Source organism: Equus asinus, chromosome 7 (genome assembly GCF_041296235.1).
Source record: "Equus asinus isolate D_3611 breed Donkey chromosome 7, EquAss-T2T_v2, whole genome shotgun sequence".
NCBI classification, from domain to species: Eukaryota; Metazoa; Chordata; class Mammalia; order Perissodactyla; family Equidae; genus Equus; species Equus asinus.
In genome coordinates this window covers 73,913,132-73,934,632 of record NC_091796.1, presented here as the reverse complement: position 1 = coordinate 73,934,632, position 21,501 = coordinate 73,913,132, and the positions used below count along the sequence as shown (strand labels likewise).

At 38.7% G+C, this 21,501-nt stretch overlaps 1 long non-coding RNA gene across 1 annotated transcript in view; it reads left to right on the top strand.

The window, feature by feature from the left end:
- Window positions 1–3,324, top strand: part of LOC106839154 (uncharacterized) — a 35,576-nt gene extending 32,252 nt beyond the window's left edge. Inside the window, exon 7 of the long non-coding RNA XR_001400034.3 lies at window positions 1,529–3,324. This is a non-coding gene — a long non-coding RNA (uncharacterized lncRNA). The remainder of the gene's footprint in view (window positions 1–1,528) is intronic.
- Window positions 3,325–21,501: the final 18,177 nt, after the last annotated feature.

The window sequence follows — 21,501 nt, the reverse complement described above, 5'->3', positions numbered from 1 at the left end:
TCAGTACAAGATATAGATTTGTACATATTTTGATAGATTTATATCTAAGTATTTCACTTTGGTGCTGATTTAAAGGGTATTATGCTTCTAATTTCAATTTCCAATTGTTCATTACTGGTGTATAGAAAAGCAATTGATTTTTATATATTAACGTTGCATCCTGCAACCCTGCTATAATTGCTTATTAATTCCAGGAGTTTTTTTTTTTTAAATTGATTCTTTGGGATTCTCGGTATAGACAATTATGTCATCTGTGAACAAAAACAGTTTTATTTCTTCCTTTCCAATTTGTATTCATTTTATTTCCTTTTCTTGCTTTTTTGCACTGGCTGGATCTTTCAGCACTATGTTGAATAAGAATGATAAGCACAGACTTCCTTCTTCCAATCTTAGAGGGAAAGTATTCAGTGTTTCACCATTAAATATAATATTAGATGTAGATTTTTGGTAGATACTTTTTATCTGCTTTTTATCTTTCTCTATTGAGGAAGTTCTATATTACTATTTTTCTGAGTTTTTATCACAAGTGGGTATTGATTTTGTCAAGTGCTTTTTCTGTGTCTATTGATATGATTTTTCTTTTTTAGCCTGTTAATACAGTGAGTTACACTGATTTTTGAACGTTGAACCAGGCTTGCATCCCTGGAATTAACCCCACTTAGTCATGGTATATAATTCTTTTATGTGTTGCTAAATTTGATTGGCTAATATTTTGTTAAGGATTTTTGTGTATATTTAGAAGGCATATTGGTCTTTAGTTTTCTTTTTTTATGTTGTTTTGTCTAGTTTTGGTATCAGGATAATACTAGCTTCATGCAATGAATTGGGTCAAATCATTTGTTGTACTCCTAAAACAATGGCACATGTCAATTATATCTCAATTTTTTTAAAATATTGAAAAATACTAAAAAAATGAATTATGAAGTGTTTCCTCCTTTTCTGTTTTTTGTAAGATATTGTTTGGAATTGGTGTTAACTCTTCTTTAAACCTTTGGTAAAATTGTCCAGTGAAGTCATCTGGAGCTGGAGATTTTTTATTGTGTGTGGGGCGGGGGGGAGTTTTTAAGTTATAAGTTCAATTTCCCTAATAGTTATAGGGCAATTAAGATTATCTATTTAATATTAGATGAGTTGTGGTAGTTTCTGTTTTTCAAAGAATTGGTCCATTTCATCTAAGCTGTCAAGTTTATGTATGTGGAGTTGTTCATAATTGCTATAGTCTGAATGTTTGCATTCCCCACAAAATCATATGTTGAAACCCTAATGCTCAATGTGATGCTGTTCAGGGAGGTGGGGCCTTTGGAGGTGATTAGGTCATGAGGGAAGAGTCCTCATGAATGGGATTATTGCCCTTATAAAAGAGGCTCCAGAGAGATACCTCACCCCCTTCTACCACGTGAGAACATAGCCTGGATTTCCCAGTCTCCAGAACTCTGAGAAATAAATTTATGTTGCTACCCAGAATGTGGTATTTTGTTGTAGTAACCCTAATGGGTTAAGACAGTAATATTTTCTTCTTATATTTTAGACATGGATGTTTCTGGGCACCTGACTTCTGTTCCAAGTCTGGGATATATGAGGCATAAAAGAAAACCCAGGCAACTAACCACCATGGTGTTCCTCAGAGCCCAAGGTCACTGGCTGGCCTGCTTTCTTCTCTCTGCCTTTCAGAGTCTTATGTTTGTTTTAGATACAATGTCCAGGGTTTTAAGTTGTACTTAAGTAGCAGTAGGAATAGGGAAAAGTATATCTACTCTATGTTCCCAGAGCATAAGTCCCATTTTCAGTTATTGATGTTACTGTGTTGTTTATGTCTTGCTAAGGTATTGTGGCCAAATCATTTTCAACGAGATAAAGTGTTGCTATTATTGTAAGACCATTGTTGTACATTTGGCAAATCTTAATCACATTCAGTGGCCTGAGATGCTTGGTGAATACAACTTTTTAATATGTGGAAATATTTTAAGTATTGGCTTAGAACAGACTACTTCTATAATAGCAAAAGATTTGTCTTAATTTCACTTGTGAGTAGATATTTGTACATAACAGTTTAGTTGACAAATAAAATATGGTAGTTTAATTCTTCAAAGGCAGTTTACAGACTTGCTTTTGATTAATTACAAATATTTCAACCCTGTATTTGATTTAACAGACAAATGAATAGGTGGAAGAGAAACATTGCAAACAAGGAGTATAAATGTGTATTCAAATAACAACTTTAATAATTAAATTATGCCTTCCATTTTTTCTGACAAGAATGTCACATCTATCCCTCACAGATAAACTGATTGTTCTAGTAATCTGAAATAAATGGTCTGAGATTGTGAGTTACATTTTGAAGTCCTTTCAGTTTAGTCAGAAGGAGTGACTGTATCATACACCCACTTCTAAGGAATAAATATGGCTATTCTGCCCAGGAAAAAGTCTATGTTCTAGTTTTTCCTAATAATTTTCCCCTCGTGTTCACATAGCTTTATAGCAGTGTTTTCATAAACAATGCATTGTTCTACGCCTAGAATTGCTATATGTTCACAGCACAGGGGTGAGACTTCTTGAAGTCTCCAATGTTCATCATCATTGACTATATCACTGAGCAATAGCCAGTAGAGAATGTAGCTTGGAAAAAATGTAGGCTTTTAAAATGCAAAGCAAAATCATTCTACTAGCTGGGAAACAAACAGCAGGTTTTGAAATCTCAAGAGGCCCAAATATGAATTTAAGTTAGAGTTTTAGAAGGTAACGTAAGTTCTCCTCTTAATGCTTCTTAATATAATTTTCTTTGGTATTCCTTAACACTCTCTAAGCCAATAGTGCTCCACAATTATTTTAAAATCAATCCCTAAGTCAATATCCTTTCTCTGTAATTTTAGCATCTTCCAGTCTCCTAAGCACAGCTGCAAGTTGAAACGATTTTGAACTGTGGGCAAAAATCTAATACAAAAAAAAAGTGGCTTCATTTTGCAGGGAAGAGAGTACTAGGTAATTGACAGAGAATGACCAGGAACATGAACATAGGAGTAGGTCAGACAGATTGAATTGTTAAGTATTTTGAATGCACCATAAATGAGATTTTTGAACTCAATATGCCATTTTTGTTGCATCTAATAAGGATTTTTAAGGATAGAGGCAAGACGGAAAAATGTACCACTGCTTTGCTTAGCCCTGCTAAAGCAAATGGAAGTGCTCTATGTGAAAATTCCCAAGAATCTTTTGCAAAAGACAAACTGCACTCATGTAATTTTGCTTTTAGAACAGGGTGTTTATAATTGTATTTGAAATAATTGTATATTAAATACTATTGCAATACATGTGATGCTAATTTTCACCTTGGAACATCTTACTGTCTTTTTATTGTTGTTGTTTCGGGATTTCAGTGAGTTTTCCATGAAAGCTCTTGTCTGGACACAAACTTACTGAGGTTACTCCCTCCTTTATTATACTGCATTCAAATACAGGAATTCTAAGCAGCCCTAGTTAGATCTCAAGGAATTGGTATCCTAAGTGTAGCAGATACTTTTGGTTCCTTACCCAACAGCCATTTCCTTTTTCTTTGCTGCTGGAGACCCATATTCGTAAGGTTCCACTCTTTCTTTGCAGTCCTGTGCTCAGAGAAGAGAGAAATCCTGGTAGGTACAAGGTAGTCAAAGTGGGCCTTTCCCTTAGTTATTGACTAGTTTAGAGGTGTGAGTATCAACCAGTTGGGCCAAAGAGACATGAGAAATATGCTGAAGAACTTCTGGGAAAGTTTTCCTTGCTCTCAAAAAAAAATCATCTCGGAGAGGAGATAAGCCTCTTTTCTACTGAATATCATTCCTGAATGTAACCTCTGAACTGCTACCACTGTCTAGAATCATGGATGAGCTGACTTGAGGACAACAGGGCAGAAGATGGAAAGAACAGACTGGATGACAATGTTCCAGCTTCTGAATTTGGAATGCAATTTGGAGCTGCCCTACACCCAGACTTGTTAAGTGAGACATTGTATTTCCCTCTGTCTGGGCCACTTGAGTCAAGATTCTCTATTACTTGCAACTGAAAAAGTCCTGTTATAATAATATTATACCACAGTACCCTTGGCTTATGTAGCATCTTCCACTCAGATAGCATACTCTTTTAAGCAGCAATGGATATCAATCATGGGGGCTCTCTTTGCATTCTTTAGGGATTCTAGAAAGGCCAGATAATTCCACTTTTACACCATTGTGGTGATAGAAAGAAGAATTTGGCTATAATAGTTACCATTTACTGAACACCTACTGTATGTCGAGCACTGTGCCAAATGCTTTAGGTATATTATCTCACTGAATTCTCACAAAATGCCTAGGTACTATTTCCCCTGGTTTTCGTTTTTGTTTTTGTTTTACAAATAAGGAGACTGGGGCTCAAAAAGTTTAAACCGCTTGCCCAATATGAAAAACTTGTAGGAGGTAGAAAAGGACTGAACAGAACTCTCTTATAAGAAAACTTGAGCTCCTAACTTTACTTTTATCGAGTATGACATGCTAGTCATTAAGAATAAATAGAGATAAAGTCAAAATTGCTTCGTAGCTTTGGAGAATCCTCAGGACTTTCCACCCAGGAGAAAAAGTCCACACCGAAGGACTCTAGAAATCAGGCTTCCAAAGATGTGGTTGCTGTTGTCCTCAAATGATGTCTGATGGTGAGAAGGAGAGGTGACCATGATGGGAGAAGTCACACAGGATGATGGTTAAAGAGCCCAAGCTCTGGGCCAGCCTGCCCGGGTTTGCATTGCTAAGTGCTTTTACAATGTGTAATGGCCCATATATTGGAGAACCAGGAGTCCAAGGTATCATGCTCTTGCTGTGGGTGAACTTTTTAAGGATAAAAAGTAAGTTAGCAGAGAATCATATAGAGGAGACTTCTAAATTGAATTTTCTCAAAATAAAGCAAAACTTTACCCAGGGTGGTGGGGTAAGACAGAGGTATATAATTTAGTGTAATATTCTGGTTTTAGATGAAATTGAACCCATGACAGGCTTTATGGCAGTATATGTTTAGGCCCTAGGGACCATCTAGCCAACACTTCCATTGAGGAATCTTTCTAAGAGTGAAATAGACTCCCTCAGACTATGAATTCCACAAAGTAGACTGATTAAGTCTCTCTTCAGTGTCTCTCTGGATGACCATGTCAAGCACCCTAATTCCATTCAGGTTTCTGAACCAAATACTGGACCATGATATACAAGAAATAGCTGAACATTAATGTATGTTTCATAATGTTGCCGTTTTCCATCTTTATCTCTGAAAAATATACCAGCCATGGAATTAGACTTGGAGATTCTAGCAATAGTGCCAAAAGGCCAGAAGGATCAGAAACAGATCAGAAAAGAGCTGAAAGTGAAGTAAACTGACCAGGGAGAAAAGTGGCCCTCATGGTCCCTACTATCTTCCCCAAGAAGTGGTCAGAAGTAGCTTGTTCCACTATTAGTTTGACATTTTTTCTTATCAAGTGAGGATACAGTATAACCTCTGTGAGTGTGTGTGTGTGTGTGTGTGTGTGCATTGATGTTAAGCAGGAGATTATTCTAGATCATCTTGGTGGGCCTGATCCAATCATTTGAAAGGTTTTAAGAGCAGAGCTGAGGCTTCCTGGAAAAAGATTAAATTCCACCTGTGGACAGCTGCTTCAGCTTGTGCCTGAGTTCCAGTGCTCTTCCTGATGGCCTGCCCTGTGGATTTCAGACTTGCCTAGCCAGCCCCCACAATTGCATAAACCAATTCCTTGCAATAAATAAATCTCTTAATCTATAACTCCTACTGGTTCTGATTCTCTGCTTGAACCTTGATTGATACATAGTGATAAAGAGAGACTTTTTTTTTTCTAAAGATTGGCACGTGGGCTAACAACTGTTGCCAATCTTTTTTTTTTTTTTTTCCTGCTTTATCTCCCCAAACCCCCGCTGTACACAGTTGTATATCTTAGTTGCAGGTCTTTCTAGTTGTGGGTTGTTGTGGGAGCTGCCTCAACGTGGCCTGACGAGTGGTGCCGTGTCTGCTCCCAGGATCTGAACCCTGGGCCTCCGCAGCGGAGCGCGCGAACTTAACCACTTGGCCATGGAGCCAGCCCCCAAAGAGAGACTCTTGAAAGCAGCCAGAAAAGAAAAAAACATATGCACAGAGAAATCAAGAATGACAGCAGATTTCTCATTAAACATGCAAGTGAGAAGATAATGGAGCAATATCTTTAAGGTACCAAACAAAATCTGTCAACCTAGAAATTATATAACCAGTACAAATATCTTTCAAAAATGAAGGCAAACCAAATATTTTCCAGACATACAAAAGCTGAAAGAATTAAGCAGCAGCAGATCTTCACTCTAAGAAATATAAGTGAGTTTTTTTAACAGATTTCAATTTTTAGAGTAGTTTTAGGTTTGCAGAAAATACAGAGAGGTCCCTTTTACTTTCTCCCCTACCCTACAGTTTCTCCTATTATTAACATCTTGCATCAGTGTGGTATATTCATTATAATTGATCAACCTTGCTATTTTTTTTAAATGAGATAACATTGGTTTATAACATTATATAAATTTCAGGTGTGTATCATTGTATTTTGATTTCTGTGTAGACTACATCATGTTTACCACCAAAGTCTAATTACCGTCTGTTACCATACACATGTGCCCTATCACCCCTTTCGCCCTCCTCCGTCCCCCATTCCCTTCTGATAACCACCAATCTAATATCTGTATCTGTGTGTTTGTTTGTTTGTTGTTGTTGTTTTTATCTTCCGCTTATGAGTGACATCATATGGTATTTGACCTTCTCCATCTGACTTATTTTGCTCAGCAAAATACCCTCAAGGTCCATCCATGTTATTGTGAATGGCAAGATTTCATCTTTTTATGGCTGAGTAGTATTCCATTGTGTATATATACCACATCTTCGTTATCCATTCATCCATTGATGGGCACTTAGGTTGTTTCCAAGCCTTGGCTATTGTGAATAATGCTGCAATGAACATAGGGGTGCAAATATCTTTTTGCATTTGTGTTTTCAGTTTGTTTGGATAAATATCCAAAAGTGGAATAGCTGGATCATATGGTAGTTCTATTCTTAATTTTTTGAGGCATCTCTGTCTCCATACTGTTTTCCATAGTGGCTACACTGGTTACGTTTCCAGTAGTGGTGTATGAGAGTTCCCTTTTCTCCATATCCTCTCTAACACTTATTATTTCCTGTCTTGTTAATTGTAGCCATCCTGACAGGCGTGAGGTGATATCTTATTGTAGTTTTGATTTGCATATCCCAAATAATTACTGATGTTGAACATCTTTTCAAGTGCCTGTTGGCCATCTGTATATCTTCTTTGGAGAAATGTCTGTTCAGATCCTTTCTCATTTTTCAATTGGGTTGTTTTTTTGTTGTTGAGTTGTATGAGTTCTTTATATTTTTTGGATATTAACCCTTTATCAGATATATGATTTGCAAATATCTTCTCCCGGTTGGTAGGTTGTCTTTTTGTTTTGATGGTTTCCTTTGCTGTGCAGAAGGTTTTTAGTTTGTTGTAGTCCCATTTGTTTATTTTTCTTTTGTTTCCCTTGCCTGGTGAGATGTGGTATTCAAAGAGATTCTATTAAGATTAGTGTCAAAGAGCATACTACCCGTTTTCTTATAGAAGTTTTATGATTTCAGGTCTTACATTCTAGTCTTTAATCCATTTTGAGTTAATTTTTGTGTATAGTATAAGATCATAGTCTACTTTCATTTTTTGCTTGTGGCTGTCCAGTCTTCCCAACACCATTTATTGAAGAGACTTTCCCTTCTCCATTGTATATTATTGGCTCCCTTGTTAAAAATTAGCCATCCGTAGATGTGTGGGTTTATTTCTGGGCTCTTGATTCTGTTCTGTTCAACTGTATGTCTGTTTTTGTGCCAGTACCATGCTGTTTTGGTTACTATAACTTTGTGGTATATTTTGAAATCAGGGAGTGTGATACCTCTAGCTTTGTTCTTTTTTCTCAGGATTCCTTTGACCATTCAGGGTCTTTTGTTCTTCCATATAAGTTTTAAGATTCTTTGTTCTATTTCCATGAAAAATGTCTTTGGAACTTTGATAGAGATTGCATTGAATCTGTAGATTGTTTTAGGAAATATGGACATTTTAACTATGTTAATTCTTTCAATCCATGAGCACAGAATATCTTTCCATTTCTTTGTGTCTTCTTCAATTTCTTTCAGCAATGTTTTATAGTCTTCAGTGTACAAGTCTTTCACTTCTTAGGTTAAATACATTCCTGGGTATTTTATTCCTTTTTTTTTTGAGGAATATTAGCCCTGAGCTAACTACTGCCAGTCCTCCTCTTTTTGCTGAGGAAGCCTGGCCCTGAGCTAACATCCGTGCCCACCTTCCTCTACTTTATATGTGGGACACCTGCCACAGCATGGCATGCCAGGCCCGAACCAGCGAACCCCGGGCCGCCAAGAAGCAGAACTTGCGAATTTAACCGCTGCACCACCGGGCCGGCCCCTATTTTACTCTTTTTGTTGAGATTATAAATGGGATTGTAGTCTTAGTTTCTCTTTCTGCTGTTTTGTTGTTAGTATATAGAAATGCAACTGATTTTTGTATGTTGATATTGTACCCTACAGCTTTACTGTATTCATTTATTATTTCCAAAAGTTTTTTGGTGGATCCTTTAGGCTTTTCTTTATATAAAATCATGTCATCTGCAAATAGTGACAGTTGTACTTCCTCCTTTCCAATTTGGATCCCTTTCATTTCTTTTTCTTGCCTGATTTGTCTGGCGAGGACTTCCAATACCATGTTAAATAAGAGTGGTGAAGTGGGCATCCTTATCTTGTTCCTGTTCTCAGAGGGATGACTTTCAGTTTTTCACCATCAAGTATGATGTTAGGTGTGGATTTGTCACATTTGGCCTTTATTATATTGAGGTACTTTCCTTCTATACTCACTTTATTCAAAGTTTTCATCATGGATAAATGGATGGATGGATGTTGCATCTTGTTGAATGCTTTCTCTGCATCTGTTAAGATGGTCATATGGGGGCCGGCCCCGTGGCTGAGTGGTTAAGTTCGAGCACTCCGCTTTGGCGGCCCAGGGTTTTTCCGGTTTGGATCCTGGGCGCAGACATGGCACCGCTCATCAAGCCATGCTGAGGTGGCATCCCACATGCCACAACTAGAAGGATCTAGAACTAAAAGTACACAGCTAGGTACCGGGGAGCTTTGGAGACAAAAAGGAAAAATAAAATCTTTAAAAAAAAAAAAAGATGATCATGTGATTTTTAGTCTTCATTTTGTTAATGTGGTGTATCATGTTGATTGATCTGTAGATGTTGAACCATCCCTGCATCCCCGGATAAATCCCACTTGATCATGGTATGTGATCTTTTTAATGTATCATTATATTCAATTTGCTAGTATTTTGTTGAGGATTTTTGCATCTATGTTCGTCTGTGATTTTGGCCTGTAATTTTCTTTTTTTGTGTTGTCCTTGTCTGATTTTGGTATCAGGGTAATGCTAGCCTTGTAGAATGAGTTAGGAAACATCCTCTCCTCTTCAATTTTTTGGAAGAGTTTAAGAATTGATAAGTGTTAAGGTTTCTTTGAATATTTGGTAGAATTCACTGAGGGAGCCATCTGGGCCTGGACTTTTGTTTTTTGAGTGATTTTTTTATTACTGTTTCGGTCTCCTTACTAGTGATTGGTCTATTCAGAATCTCCATTTCTTCTTGATTCAGTTTTGGGAGGTTGTGTGTTTCTAAGAATTTATCTATTTCTTCTAGATTATCCAATTTGTTGGTGTGTAGCTTTTCATAGTATTCTCTTATAATCTTTTGTATTTCTGTGGTGTCCATTGTAATTTCTCCCTTTCATTTCTGATTTTCTTTATTTGAACCTTCTCTCCTTTTTTCTTGGTGAGTCTGGTAAAGCTATATTGATACACTATTTACTAAAGTCCATAGTTTACACTAGAGGTTACTCTTTGTGTTGTACAGTTCTATGGGTTGTAACAAAAGCATAGCCATGTATCCACTATTATAGAATAGTTTCACTGCTCTAAAAATGCTCTGTGCTCCCCTACCTCTCCTTGAACCCTGGCCACTATTGATCTTTTTACTTTCTCCACAGTTTTGCCTTTTCCAGAATGTTGTATAGTTGGAAATGTACAGTATGTGGAGTTTTCACAGACTGGTTTCTTTTACTTAGAAATATACATTTAACATTCCTCCATGTCTTTTGGGGGCTTGATAGCTCATTTCTTTGAAATGTAAGTTTTTCAGGCAGAAGTAAAATGATACCAGCTGCAAATCTTTATTTACACAAAGGAATCTATATCTATAACAGAAATCATAACAATGTGAATAAATATATAAGATTTTAAAATTTAAGTATCTTCAAAAGATAATTGACCTTAAACACAAACAAACAAACAAGCAAACAAAGTGTGGTATGGATTTCATAACATAAAATAATAAAAATAATCCTAAAGAACACAAAAGAAAGGGGAAAAAAATCCCAAAGAACTCATAGGGCAAATGGAAAACAAAGAGCAAGTTAGTAGATTAAATTTAACCATATTAATGATCACATTTAATGCAAATTGTTTAAACACCATAATTTAAAACAGAGATTGTCAGATTGTGTAAAAACATTGCCTGTAAGAAACCCGCTTTAAATATAAACACATAAATAGATTAAAGTAAAAGAATGGAAAATGACATATTAGGAATGATCAAAAGAAAGCTAGTATATATACATTGATATCAGACAAAGTAAATTTCATTGCAGAGAATATTACCAGGGTTAAATAAGGCTATTCCATATTGATTAACTGAATCAGTTTGTCAGAAGTATATCACAATCTTTAACGATTACGTACCCGAAAACAGAGTTTTGAAATCCATAAACAAGAACTGATAGAACTGTAAGGATAAATAAGAAATTTATTATAATACTTGGGGATTTCAATACCTCTCTCTCAATAATGGGTAGAACATGTGGAAAATATCAGTAAGGACTTAGAAGACATTAATAACATTTTCAACTAACGTCTTCTAATTGACATTTATAGAACACTCTACCCAACAACAGCAGAATATACATTTTTAATGTATACACAGAACATTTATCAAAATAGACAGTATTTTTCTCAATAAATTTATTCAAGTCATATAAAATATGTTTTCTGACCACAATGGAATTAAATTAGAAACCAATAAAAAAAAGGTATCTGGAAAATCCAAATGTTTCCTAAAGCTTCTAAATTACCCATTGGTCAAAAAAAAAAAAACAAAGAGAAATTAGAAAGTATTTTGAACTATTTGAAAATACTTTTCAGACAACAAGGTAAAAAAACTTGTGGGATGCCACTAACACAGTACCTAGAGGGAGGTTTATAGCGTGAAATGTCTGGATTATGAAAGAAGGAAGGTTTCAAATCAGTGACCTCAGCTTCCACCTTAAGAAATTAGAAAAGGAAGAGCAAGCTAAACACAGAATAAAGAAAATAAATAATAAAAGATTAGAGCAGAAATATATGAAATGGCAAACAGAAAAATAATAGAGAAAATCAGTGAAACCCAAAGTTGGTTCTTTGAGAAGGTCAATAAAATTGGTAAACCTCTAGCCAGACTGATCAGAGAAAAAAAAAAGAGAGGGAGAAGACATAAATTACAAATATCAGGAATGAGAGAGGTGATGTCACTATAGATTCCACAGATATTAAAAGAATAATAAGGAATATTATGAATAGCTTTATACCAAAAAACTCTACAATGTAGATGAAACGGACAAATTCTTTGAAAACCACAAATGACCAAAAGTTGTGCAAGAAGAAAGAGATGACCTGAATATTACTGTTTCCATTAAAGAAATTGAATTGCAGTTTAAAACTTTCCCACAAGGAAAACCCCAGGTCTTGGAGACGGCTTTGGTGGTAAATTCTGCCGAATGTTTAAGGAGAAATAGCATCGGTTCTACACAGTCTCTTTCAGAAAACTCAAGAGTGGGGAATTCTTCCCACCTCATTCTAGGATGACACCAAAATCTGACAAAGACATTCCAGGAAAAGAAAACTATAGATCAAATTTTTCAGGAACACAGATGCAAAAATTCGCAAGAAAAATTTAGCAAATCAAATCTGACAATACATAAAAATAATAGTACATTATAATCAACTAGGGTTTATCACAGGAATATAAGACTTCTTTTTAAAAATGGAGGCTTATATAATCAATATAATTTACCACGTTAACAAATAAGAAATAAGAACAATTTGATTATCTCAACAGATGCTGTTTTAGTCTATTCAGGCTGCTATAACAAAATGCCACAGACTAGGTGCCTTATAAACAATAGAAATTTATTTCTCACAGTTCTGAAGTCTGAGAAGTTCAAGATCAAGGTATCAGCAGATTCGCTGTGGTGGCTGGTAAGGGCCCATTTCCTGGCTGATAGCCAATACTTTCTTGCTGTGTCCTCATTTGGAGGAAGGGACTAAGGATCTCTCTGGAGTCCCTGTTATAAGGGCACTAGTCCCATTCATAAGGGCTCCACCCTCATGACCTAATTAACTCCCAAAGGCCCTACCTCCTAATATCATCACCTTTGGGGGTTAAGATTTCCACATATGAACTATGGGGGGACGCAAACATTCAGACCATAGCAGATACACAAAGAGCATTTGACAAAATCCAGTGTCCACTCCTGATAAAAACTCTCAAAAAACTAGGAACAGAAGGGCCTTTTATTTGTCTTTTTCTAGGCCTTGAATCCTTGAAACAGATCCAGCTGTGTCCAAATGCCGTGAAGATTTGCATTGCTGCCAATGGCAGAGGATGGACATTGCTTTGAAGGACAGGCCAGAGTTGAGCAGAAGCACCTAGGTAAGAAGACTAGTGAGCCTAATTCTCCTCAAAGAGCCAAAATGCAATTGTTTCTTGCTTAATGAAGTATCATTTTTCTGTAGTCCCATTTTCTTGCTTCTCTTCATGTTCTAATGCATGGCTCCGGAGCTATGCAGGAATTAGCACAGTATTTGCAACAGCTGTACAGCAGCTGAGGGTCATTCTGCAAATTAAACACTTCACATGAACTCTTAAATTTGCATCTAGGTCAGTCTACACATAATATGCATGCTTCTTTACTGCATCAACAAGATAGATATTAAATGCTAGAGTACTAATTTTGTTTTTATAAAATATTTCATATAATCAATTTTTTAAAAAATTAAAGTTTAAATAATTTTGATTTAAAATCTTGATATTTTTAAATTGACTTGTATTTTGCCTATTAATTTTCATAAGTAGCTTTTAATATTTTGGAAGAAAATAGCTCTTTTGAAAACATTGAAAAGCAATTTTACCTTGTTTTTTTAAATACTTTAATTTGGATTTTTGGTAAATATATATCCACATTTGTTCACTTTGAAATTACAATCTGAAAAGCAATTACATTTTATTTTTTATTCTTTAGATAATAGAACATAAATTATATAAAAATTCAATTATAACAGATCAACTGGTGAATTTCTAAAACAAGGCAAGAGATATAACTGCTATGGTCTGAATGTTTGTGTCTCCACAAAATTCATATGTTGAAACCTAATCCCCAAGGTGATGGTGTTAGGAGGCGGGGCCTTTGGGAGGTGATTAGGTCATGAGGGTGGAGCCCTTATGAATGGGATTAGTGCCCTTCTAAAAGGGACTCCAGAGAGCTTGCTCATCCCTTCCACCATGTGAAGACATAGTGAAAAGTCAGCAGTCTGCAAAGAGAAGAGAGCTTTCACCAGAACCAGGCCATGCTGGCACCCTGATCTTGGATTTCCAGCCTCTAGAACTGTGAGAATAAATTTCTGTTACTTTTAAGCTACCCAGTCTGTAGTATTTTGCTATAGTAGCCAGAATAGACTAAAACAATAACTTTTAGGCAATAATTGTGAATTATGTATGTTTTTCACGTTATGTCTCATTCAAATGTTATTATTTATCCAAACATTGTTGTCCCATCCACAAAACCCACACATGCACAATAATAATTAAATTCAGCCATCTTTGATATTTTCCCAGCTTTCAGTCCTAGCAAACCATAACTTTACATACACTTTTCAATTTTGTCATTTCAAAGGTATATTTGAAAAATATGTTTGTACAATAAAATATATTTTAACAATTTGTTAGCTTATTTATCATGTTTAAAAATTTAAACACACGGCATGTGAGTCTTCATTTGTACCCCTGCCTGAGGCCCCAGAAATCTTCAGGACAGCCTGAAGGCGGGACTCTCAGGTCTTGAGGCTGCTCTGGTAGTCTGGTGTGGAAACTCGCGTGATCATGAGCCATCCCTGGCTGATTTCTTCTCCTTCATTTCCTCTGTCATGTTTTTGTTGTAGAAAACTGAGCACGGGGGACAAAGAATCTCCTGGAGATCAGCTTATACACTTTCCCTTTCCAAGAAAGACTCAAAGGGGTTGAGGAGCCCCTGGAGTGGCCAAAGTGCCTGAGACCTTCCTGTATGCATGGCCCTGCAAGGGGACTGGCTGACTTCCCAGCCCCGACCCAGTTCTCCTCAATGCTGCAGGATGCCTGACATTCCACCCTTAGAACTTTATCGTAAGATTTCAATACTTCTCTATCTATGTGTTGGTACTTCCTGAGAATAGATTTGATTTTGGGAAAAGAGCAGGGAAGACCTGAGTCTCCAATGCAACAGGGAGGAAGAACCATGAATCATTGGGGAACTGAGACAGAGATGAGGGGAGCTGGGATGGAGATGAGGGGAACTGGGATGGAAATGAGGGGAGCTGAAATAGAGATGAGGGAACTGGGATGGAGATGAGGGAAACTGGGACAGAGATGAGGGATGCTGGGATGGAGATGAGGGGAGCTGAGATAGAGATGCGGGAGCTGGGATGGAGATGGGGTGGTGATGGAATGAAGATGAGAGGAGCTGGGATGGAGATGAGGGGAGCTGAGATAGAGATGAAGAAAGCTGGGATGAAGATGAAGGGAGCTGGGATGGAGATGATGGGAACTGGGATTGAGATGAGGGGAACTGGGATAGAGTTGAGGAGAGCTGGGATGGAGATGATAGGAACTGGGATTGAGATGAGATGAGCTGTGACAGAGTTGGGAGAGGTGATAAGAAGGAGAAAGTTCAACTGCCCTTTCTACTGTTTGTCTAGGGCTGGTTGGAAGGAAGAAGATTTTATTTCATTTCATTTTATTTTTTTTAAAGATTGGCACCTGGGCTAACAACTGTTGCCAATCCTTTTTTTTTTTCTGCTTTATTTCCCAAAGCCCCTCCCCCCAACCCCGGTACATAGTTGTATACTTAAGTTGCAGGTCCTTCTAGTTGTGGGATGCGGGACGCCGCCTCAACGTGGCCTGAAGAGTGGTGCCATGTCCGCGCCCAGGATCCGAACCCTGGGCCACCGCAGCGGAGTGCCTGAACTTAACCACTCGGCCACAGAGCCGGCCCAGGAAGAAGATTTTAGAAGGTAGGTTTGGCAATGAGAGGAAGGTAGGCTTTCTGTTAAACAGCTTACAGGGGGACACAGTGTGTGCTGATCCTTGAAAACATGCACTTTGGATTCAGACAGATGGGCTCAAATCCATCTGACAGTTTAGTGCTCTCTGACCCTCAATAAGTTGATTAATCTACTTGAATCTCAGTCTTCTCATCTGTAAAATTTAGCAGAATAATAGGACCTATTTTACAGGATTATTGTGAGGACTAATGAGGTGTCATTGGATAAGTACTTGCTAGTATGCCTAGCATACTGTAAGTAAATTACAGTTCTTGGATAATTTCCTCTCCACACCAAGAACAAATCATCTGAATAAAGACTCCATACATAGTCTTTAACCTAAACTCAAACAAGCCTGTTTCTGTTCTTACCCTGAGGCATTCTGACTCTAGATAACAGGACTTTGAGGCAGGAAAATTTCTGAAAAGGGGTCTGACTCTACCTTGCTCTAGTCTAGTCTAGCTTGGCATAGAAGGTCCTCCTTGTCCCGGCCTCTGATGACCTTTCCTGCTTCTATGCCCTCTCCCCACCCGGCTGGCTGGGTGCCTCTTCCCAGCGCTCGGTAGCACACTGTGCTTACTTCTAATTCAGTACTGATCATACGGTATTGTATGTGTATGTGAATTTCCTCCTGTGTAGCTGAATGTAGGACCTGCCTCATTCATTTCTGCTGTATTACTTTTCAGTGTTTATTTTTTGTTAGTAAATATCTTCACATGGTTTGCAATTGAAAAAATATAAAAGGAATAGTGAAAACTCTCTCCTACCTCTATTTCCCAAATATTCTGTTCCCATTCTAGAAGGAAACCAACTAATGTTAATAGTTTGGTGGGGGGGGATTTGTATCTTTCCAGAGATATTTCATGTGAATGTGTGTGTGTGTGTTCTTTCTTCCTCCTTTATAAACAAATGGTAGCATATTATTCATACCATCCTATACTGGTTTTTTTCCCTTAATAAGTCTTGGCAATCTTTCCATCTCAGTACATAGCAAGTTTTCTCATTCTTTTTTGCCATTGCATGGTGTTATTCATATCTTTATACCTCAACATCTGACACATAGTTAAATAAATGAATGAATGAAAACAAAAAGACGCTTTTGTGCTGCTCTTGGAAATTAGCTGAATAAGCGACTATATATTGTTCCCTCACATGTTACACATAATGTAGATAAATCATACAAAGCCCTCTGACTTCACAACAAAAAGAAATCTGACTTGTCTTATTCTTTCCCATCCATTAGAGGGAGACATGAACCTGTTGTGTAAAGCCAACACTTAGATTCTCTCACTAGAAAATCTGAACCAACTCTATAGCTGGTGGTCCTTTGTAGGATTTGGGCCCTTAATAAATATACCCAGGCCTGCAGGTTTGAGGGATGATAAGGGAAGGTAACTGCAGGAGGAGAAAGCACCTAGACTAGGAATGAGGGCACAGGTGAACTCTGCTCAGTTACTAACAGCAAGACAAATTAATTACCTTTGCTCAGTGGTGTGCTAGTAAGCCAGCTCTTTAAAAAAAAAAGGAGTCCTACCATAGAGAAGTTGAAATATAATGATGTCCACCTGAAATTTATATGATGTTATAAACCAGGGTTACCTCAATAAAAAAAAAAAAAGTCCTGCTTTGTAGGTAGTGTTTATGGATTCCCTAGAGAAGAAGATAATATGCAGAGTGAGCTATGCCACAAACCAGAGAGCAGCCGAGAGATGGTCACGTCAGTCAATGCCCTGTGTCTGAAGGAAGCCAACCTGAGCACCCCTGAGCTCCCCTCTGGCCAGGAGAAATCTGTAGTGTAACTACTCACATGGCCAATTCAAAGCTACCATTGTTTTAACGACTGAATTGTAAATTCCTTGGATATTTGACAACCAGCTCTCCTGAGCCAGTGTGAGCAGGCTCCTGCACACTGCTGAGCCTTGCTGGGCCTTACTTATCTTTCCTGTAAAATGGGGAAGAAAAGTCACCCATTGTGCAGCTTCCATTACATAGTGGACACATAAGCAGTTTGAACAGTTTAAAGCAATGTTTCCCAAACTTCCCTGATGGTAAAATCACCCAGTGGCTTGCAGAAAATGCACATTTCCAGGACCTGCCCCAGAGCTACTGGTTCAGAGCCTGCTGGGGAGAAGAGGCCTGGGAATCTGTATTTTAAACAAGTGCCTCAGGTGACTCCGATGCTCCAGGAGTGTGGGGAGACACTCAGGCTTACAAATGGGTCATATGTCAGAGGGTCTTTCTCTAACTCCCTCCACATTGGGCCTGCCTCAGGAGATGCACGCAGTTCTAGGACCAACTCCAGGCAAGGCGTTTACTTTCTCTACTACCTCCTCCACCCTCAAAGCCCAGACAGCCCCAGTCAGGAAACCTGCCCCTTGCCCTCTCCCAGGCAAGTCTTCCCTGCATCCACGAAGCCCTTTGTTCCAAGGACTGCTGGGTTGTTTGAAAGCTATCATTTATTGAGAATTTACCAGGTGTCAGGCAAATTACCACTCATCCTCACAGCGATCCTAAGAAGTAGACGCTTGTGCTCTTGCCATTTTACAAAGGAAGATCAAAGAGGTCAGGAAAGTGTTCAAGGGCATACAACAGCTAAATGCTTGGGCTGACAACCCAACCCAGGCCCCACTGACTCCAAGCCTGGGCTCCTCTGGCCTGCCTGCACCAGTGCCTTTGTGCTCTCTTCCTGTCTGCAGAAGTCTGTATACCCCTATTGCAGCTTCCAGAGGCAGAGTGGAGAATGAGGGATTCCAAAGGAGGGATGCAGTGCTGGGCCTGGGTACCTGTAGAACTCAGAGGAGAGCCCGAGGAGATCAGAATCCTCATGTCTGAAATTCGGTCAGCTCAGGTAAAGAGCTCGAGCTTGGGGGTTAATATAAATTGCTCTCTAAGGGGAACCCAAACATGCAGGGAAACGACTTCTCATCCTCTGAATGTCCACAAAACTCCTGATCTCCACTATTCCTTAATCACTTATCGTTTGTAACAGGTATTGTAGGTCATTTCTTAGGCATTTGTCTGCTCTGCTCAACCAGAGTATAGAGCCTTAGGGAGGTCAGTGGTTCAGAGAGAACGGGTGTTAGAGTGGAACAGGTCTGGTTGGAACCCTGTGCTCTTACTAGCTGTGTGATACTGGGCAAGTTACTTAAACTTTTTCTAAGCCTTAGTCTTCTCATTTGTTACATGGGAACATACATAGTACCTACCTGGCAAGAATGTTTTGAGGATTAAGTAAAATAGTGCAGATAAAGAGTTTACAAGCAATAGCTGAATGAACGGCGCTCATCTCCACCTCCTCCTCATCAACTGAGAACAGACACCTTCACCTTCTCTTGTGTCTCAGGTAGGTACTTACAGCATTATTGTTTTTCAGCACTAAGGGGGCATTCTTACAGAGATAAATGCATGAGGGCAAGAAGCATTCTCAAAAAGAGTGTTTTATGAGAGAATAATGTAATGTCGAGTGTCAGAATAATTTTAAGGTGAAAATAGCTAAAGAAGCTGTCAATAATTTTCTCCCTTGAGTGGTATTTCAGACTGAGATAGGGTGGGAAAGGTGGAGGGAAGGGATGGGGCCAGCTGACTCAAGCCCGTGGATACTAGCAGTAGCAGTGGCGGACATTAGGAGACCCCAGTGCTGGGAACACAGGAAATGAATGTCCTCAGGAAGGCAGGTATGGATCTACATAATGAGTCAGATGACCTGGGTTCCTGTAGGTGTAAATCTGGAGAACTCACTTAAATTTCCTTATCTGCAAAATAGGGATAAAATCAATGTCACAGAGTTGATGTGAAAATGAAGCATGGCATGGCCATGTGAGTGCTTGGTTAACTGTAAAAGCCAATGTCATCCTAGGGTGGCAGTTCTCTTAGTAAGTTGTGGCTGGCAGCTGGGAGATTATGTGGGAACAGACTGAGGAAGCATCTGGCCTGAAGTTGGGCAGAACCATGAAGGAGAGATTAGCGAGCAAAACTGCCTGGACTGATAGAGAAAAAATATGTGAAGATGTAAAAAGAAGAGGCAAAAGGGGAGAATGCAGAGATCCTAGGACATTGGACAACCCCGGTGATCCCTCCGAAGCTGTGAGCTACTTGGAGAAGTCCATTTTCTGGCTGTAGTTCCCGGCAAAGGAGGGGATTGCATAGTGGGGAAGACGGTTCCTTTCTCTGGTTAGGCTCATGAGATCAAGCAATAACGTGTGAAAGAAGCACCTTCTCTCTGTGCACAAAAAGATGGGGTCTGTATTTTTATAAAAGCCATTAATGCAATGTGCATCACTGGAGTGTTAATTGATATGGGTCTAAAGGAAAATACGAGACATTTCTAGTAATTTTCCATGATATGAATGAAGAACTTGAAATCGTCAAATACGTTTGGAGGGGTTTTTTGAATTCTAAACTCTATGGAATCAGACAGTCTTATTAGAATCTGTGGCCTCTTAAGCCGTGTCTGTCTATACCCTATCTCCTTGCTGACCTTATTTCTGGGAATAGTCCACTGTCTGACCTGTTAGTAATATTATCTTATTCTGTGATAGAAGAGGTAAGGAAGCTGCATTTCCAGAATTGCATCTGAGTCATTTGTGAAATTGCATATTACAATTTGCCACCATTTCTAACAGTTCTTTAACATTTTCTTTCTCAACTGGGTGTTCACACTCATGCAGTGACCTCCAGGGGCTAGTTTCTTTTCTAGCTCAAGAGAGAATTGCTTCAATCAGAGTTGGGACTGAGGATAGGAATATATATTCTTCATGTTGTTTGATTTCAGATGAATGGAAAATTAGAAACTCAAAGTATGCAAGAGGTTTGTGTAGAATTTAAGTACCTTCGAGGAGCAGTAGACAGGACAAAAGTTATTTTACCTGTATGTTTGCAAATGTCAGAGACCAAGACTGAGACAAACAAGGATGACTTATAAGGAGTTGGCTGCACAAGCTGCCTGCCTGGGTGGTTCATTTGCATGGCAGGTCAGAGTAACCTTGTCCTGTGGTCTGAGCACCCTAGTATCAGGTTAAGTCTACCTTACTGCTTATGTCCTTGGTCACCTTACTAACGGCTCAAATCAAACACACGTCAGTAAAGAACAAAGTTATGTAAATATGCACACAGGTGGTCATGCCTAGACAAGAACTTGGCAAAATTTCATTCAGCAATATCCGGGCTCTACAGGACAAATATGCCTCAGTTTACACAGCAAACAAGAAAAGCATCACAGGGTAACAGTGGAGAAAGCCGGGGACTAGCAGGTAGGTAGACAACATTGGGTTGGAACTTTCACTCTGCCACATGCACACGAGTGACCTTACAAAAGAAACGTCATCTCTCTGAGCCTCAGTTTCCCCATCTAGAAAGCAGGGACAGCCACAGGGGAGTTATGAGGATTAAATGAAATAAAAATGAGCCAACCTGTGCAAGCCTGCCTACTGTGGCACCCGGACTGGAAAGATGCATACAAGTTAGGTTCATTTTTTATTTCCACGAAAGACATGGCCCTAAAGAGCTCTACCCAAATTCAGCTTTCAAATATCAAGTTCTGGTTTACGAACCCTAGTTTATGAGCAGCTGAGATAACCTCTGACCTATTGCCTTAGTAATCCCGCCTGTCCAATTCGGCACCACCAAATAAAGGTTTTATTGAAGGAGCAACAAGTCTTTCCTTCTCTTTTACTAATTCTGTAAGTTTAGGGCTTCATCTCTCAGATCCTCTTAAAACAGACCAATTTATACCCACATAATATGAAGAACGAGCCTGATGCTGTTACACACCAGAGCAGGTGAGAGCACCCCAGGACCTCAATACTCCACATGGCCTCAGGCTCAGAAGAGAAATAATGACAATCCAAAGCCATCCTGTAGCATGACACTCTTCTAGTCATTGTAGGATCCTCCCTCCTCTCCACTTTTCAGCATCGGCTTTTGCTTTCTTGCCTTCTACAGGGTTTTATTTGCTTCTTCTGCCTCTTGGTAGTTTCTTTGCTACAGAA